Below are 5,202 nucleotides of genomic sequence, written 5' to 3' on the forward strand. Positions count from 1 at the left end.
TTTTTTTTTTTTTTTTTTGTACTGGGGATTGAACTTGGGACCTTGCACTTGCAAAGCAGGCAGCAGAACCACTGAGGTAAATCCTCAGCCCACAGGCCGGCTTTATCTTTACCCCAAAACCAGATGTATCATTATCCTGTGACACCTTCAGAAAAGAAAACTATAGGACATTATCATTTATGAATAGGGGTACAAAAATCTTCAATAAAACACTAGTAAACCGAGTCCAGCAACATATAGCCAGGCGGAATCTGTCCCAGAATTGTGGTTGGTTTAACATCCAAAAATCTATTAATGAAATATGCATTATCAATAGAGAGGCCACAAAAAGGACAAAGACCAAAAAAAAACACAATCAGCTCAATAAATGAAGGAAATGCACTGGGAAAATCCAGTATCCTTTCATGGTAAAACTTCTCATTAATTTAGGAATAGGAAAGACGTGTCTCAATCTGAACCTCATCTGAGAAAAGCATGCATCATTCCTAATTGTGAAAGACTGGTTTATTTCTTCCTGAGTCAGGATTGAGTCAAGAATGTCTGCTTCTGCTGTTTTAATTTAGTAGTGCAGTGGAAGTTCTTGCCAGAACAACTAGGCAAGAAAAAGAAATAAACAGCATTCATATTGAAAGAGAAAAAGTAAGACCATTTCTACTCACAGATAACACAATGTTACATATAAAAAATCCTAAGTAGTGACCAAAAAATACTATCAAAGATAATAAGTAGGTGGAGCGTGATGGTGCATACTATAATCCTACCACTCTGGGAGGCTGAGTCAGGAGGATTTCAGGTTCAACCCAGCCTGGGCAACTTAGTGACATAGCACAACCTAGTCTCAAAATTTAAAAAAATACAAAGGACTGGGTATGTAGCTCACTGTGAAGGCCTTGTGTTCCATTCCTACTGTGAGGGGAAAAAAAGAGTAAGTGAATTTAGCAAAGTAGCAGAATTTAATAAAATCAATACACAAAAATTTTTTGTATTTCTATATTCTAGTAAGTGAATGGACTTAAAAGATAATTAAGAAAAATTACATTTTCAATGAGATCAAAAAGAATAACATATTAGGAATAAATTTAACAAAAGATGTATAAAACTTGTATTTTGAGAACTACAAAATATTACTAAAAGAAATTTCAGAAGTCTTAAATAAATGAAAAGCACCACGCTTCTGTACTGGAAGCCACAATGCTGTAAGACTTGATAATGTTACCCAAACTGGCCTACAGTTTCAATGCTATCTTGTCAACAATCTCATCTGGCTTTCTGTAAAAACTGACCATCTAATCATGAAATTTAAATAGAAGTCAAATTCGGAAGAAAGAATCACCCAGTTGGAGGACTCACACTTTCGGATTCGAAACACCGCCCGAAACTACAATGCCAGGGCATCTCCGGTACCGGCTCAAAGCGCGGCTTGCAGCTCAACAGAACGCAACGGAGGCTCCAGAAACAAACTTTACACTCGTGGTTAACTGATGTTTTGATGAACCGCAAAACAGGTCCGCTTGAATGAGGCATCGACTTTCCAGCATTCGGCGCTGAAGTAGCTAGAGGAGCACGTCCAGGGCGCCCCACACAGAAGTCTAACGCAGAACGGATGATAGGCCTACATGGAAGAGTTAACGCTATAAAGCGCCTTCTTAGAAGAAAACAAAAGTGTAAAACCTCAGGGCCTCGGATAAGACTAAGCCTTCCATGATCGTTAACTGCAATACTGTCCACATGACTGAGAAACAACCGCCTGAGAGATTAACAAAGCCCTGGGCCTGTCTGTGGATGATTGACAGGTAGGCCGAAAGCTGAGGACGGAAGACCCGCCCCGGATGTGGTGACCCCAGCCAATAGGTTCTTCCAGGTTAAGCAAACATCACCAACACGAAATTTAGGATGTTTCCTCCCCTCTGAGAAGACGTGTACTCATTAGCAGTCACACCCCATTTTCATCCAACCCTAGATATAATCCACTAATCTTGTTCTTTGTCTGTGGATTTGCCTTTTCTTGACGTCTCTGATAAAAGGACTCATACAAGATGTGGCCCTTGGGGACTGGATCTTCCCCGTGGTGTGACGTCAAAGTGCATCCCCGTTGTCCTACATAGCGCTGCTTCATCACTCTTTATGGCCAGATAATACCCCACCATGCGCGCGCTGTGTGCCCTGTGTAGATAACTTGGATTGTTTCCACTTTGAGCGCATGTGAATAATCCTGCTGTGAACATCTGGGTACCTGTTTTGTGTGACACGTGTTTTCATTTTCACAGATAGATACCTGTGAATAGAATTACTGGGTCAAATACCAACTATGCGGTAGCATTTTGAAGAATGGCCAAACTGGTTTCCATCAGGAATGCCGGAGGGTTCCAGCCCTGGACATCTTCAGTACGCACACCATCTGACTTTTCGGTGACAGCTGTGACACTGTCCTTGCTTGGAGCAGGTGGCCTCGTGGTGGGGCAGTCTGTACAGCTCTGCCTGTCCTGGAAGCCGAGGTGATTACAGGTCTGGAGACTTTCGGTGGCACTGCAGGGGGCTGGAATTGGATGTTGTAAAATCTGGCCACTAGCTGTCCCTGCAAATCCTAAAACTTACTGTGGTACTCTTGCTGTCCTCGGTCTTGAAGGGGTACAAGGCAAGTCTGGGGCCAGTAAATCCTGTTTTTCCAACTTTTATATAGAAATTCCCAAAAGACTAAAATGCCTCTATGCAGAGCAAAGAAGGACTTGGCTCAGAGTTTTACCAACTACTGGTCAAGCTTTATTCTGCTTTGTTACCCAGCCCAAGAGAAGTCATCTGGTTTCAGTTTTTGTTTTTTGTTTCTGTTTTTTTTTTAATAGCAAAAATAGTGTTTTAAGACCCAAGAGACCTAGAAGAATTCTTCCTCCCTCCTTCCCCCGCCCCATGGAGAGCTTCACAAATGTGCACACCATCCTTGCAAAGGGGCTGTGGTGAGCTCTGTATGGCTCCGGCTCTAGTACACATGCTGCCAGAGTAAGCACCAAATCCCTCTCCTCCTGAGAAACAGGCTGAGCCCCCAGGAGTTTATTTGTCCTCTGTCCCCATGGTCGTCCCTGCGTCAGTGTCCTCTGTCCTCAGCTCCTCCTGCCCCTGCCCTGGCCCTGGCCCTGGCTCAGGGCTGTGTGGCCTTTGCACCCTGCAGAGGTCCACGCAGAAGAGAACAGTGGCCTCCAGGACATCCAGATCCTGGGAGCCTGAGGAGAAACTCTGAGGTCACCTGAAGAAGGCAGAGCCCACCCCCACCAGGGCCCCAGGCACCTCCTCCTGCTGGCCAGTGGCCCTGGATGCCAAGCAAAGCCACTTCTTTCCTGCATTCTGGCAAAACCAACCCAGGGCCTATGGGAAGAAAGGTGTTACAAGGGGGCTGCCCACCTGGTTCAAAGCCCGCCTTTGTGTGCTGGGCCTGGTGGCGCACCCCTGTAATCCCAGCACTCTGGGAGGCTGAGGCAGGAGGATTGCAAGTTTGAATTCCACCTGGGTCACTGATCAAGACTTTTTCTCACAATAAAAAATGGCAGTCAGAAAGGACTGGGGATGTAGCCCAGTGCAATTCCATCCCCAGGACTGCAAAGCAAGAATAAAGCCAAGGCAGACCAACAGCAGAAGGAATGGGGTTTGGGGGTCTAGCCCAGGAGGCGCAGGCCCCGCGGGAAGGAGGGCACCCTGAGACTCCAGGTGTGGGCTCTGCTGGCCTTGGCCAGCCTCCTATCTGCAGGTCTCAGTTCCTCCTCCCACGACCAGGGCAACAGCTCCAGGTCGCTGGTGCCAGCAGAGCCCAGGTGGTGCTGAGGCAGCGCGCCCACCCAGCCCAGCCTTGCAGGCTCCGCCCCCATGGAAGGGACTGCAGGACCACAGGGCTTCTCGGTCCCCCTAGGCCATGTGACTGGCCCCGGGCTCCATGCTGGACTCGACAACAGGGCAGGGAACCAGGGCCGGCAGCGTCACGGCTGACACAGCAGCCTGGCTCTGCTCCACCCATGGGGCCTCCTTGTGTCTCCGGCAAGCCCAGACTCCAAGCCGGAGGGACCCATCACCACTGTCCCCTGCGGGAACCCACCAGCTGCCTCCCACTGTCCCCGTGCCGGCCATTCCGCCACCCCTCACTGCCACGGCACCCCCTCTGCCCCTGGGCACCTTCTCCTGGCAGCTCTGTGCGCTCCCCAGCCCCTGTTCTTGCTCTGGTGTCCTCACAGGCTTCCTGTCCTGCCCTGTGGGTGCGGCCTGGAGCTGCTTCCTCCCGAACAGCCGCCTGGACTTGACCTTGGTCTGGGACCTTGGCTACCATGTGCTGTCCCTGCCAGGGCTGGGCACCCGGGAGCTGCTCAGGTGGCACTTCTTGGATGACTGAGTGACCGAGAAAGTAGAAAGATCACGAAATTGACAAGCGTGCAAGAGGGAGCCGGGCCTGAGGTTGAGAAGTCTCCTGGTGGAGGCTCTGCTCCATTACAGCCCCAGCGTCAGACATGGAAGACAGTGGCAGGCTGTCACCTCTGCGGGGTGGACCAGCCATAGACGGGGTCTCCATGACCCTGAGTTTGAGCAGGACAGCTCACAGAACCCCGGGAAATGCCGATGTTTGTGGTTCCTTCTCAGTGACACGAATGAGCAGCCAGATGGAGAGAGGCACAGGCAGGGTCCAGGGTCCTCACAGAGCCGGGCTGGGGGTGCTCAGTGTACCCCGTGGAGGTGGCCGGGGATTAGCCGGGCCTCCTTGCTCTGCTTCCGGGTGCAGCATGGCTGGGTCCTTCTTCGAGCAAAGGGTCAGGATTTCAGAGCCTGCGCCAACATCCCCACCCGCTGCAGAAGCCCTGAGGGCTCAGCCAGGAACACAGCCAGGGCCAATTGAGCAAACCAAAAGGTGGGGGTGGGGGCTGTGTCACCTAGGGCAGCACCTGCCAGCTGGGCCGAGAGCAGAGGCCCAGGAAGGATTTGTCTAGGTCCCGCTGGACCCGATGCGCGCCCTAAACTCAGCTGCTGCTGAGTGACGACATCACGAGGGACACGGGAGGTGACGAGGCCCCAGGGCTCCTCCCTGCAGAGGGCTAGGTGACCACACAGGGATGAGGCGGGGTGAGGGGGCCCTGTCCCGGGCTGCTCCACCCCTGCAGGGGACACAGCATTGCTGCCTGCCAGGCGAGGAGCAGACACAGCCAGGGGCTCTGCAGACACCCCAGCAGGCCC

Source organism: Fukomys damarensis, unplaced genomic scaffold (assembly GCF_012274545.1).
Source record: "Fukomys damarensis isolate Sample0158 unplaced genomic scaffold, DMR_v1.0_HiC HiC_scaffold_11, whole genome shotgun sequence".
In the NCBI taxonomy this organism is placed as follows: Eukaryota; Metazoa; Chordata; class Mammalia; order Rodentia; family Bathyergidae; genus Fukomys; species Fukomys damarensis.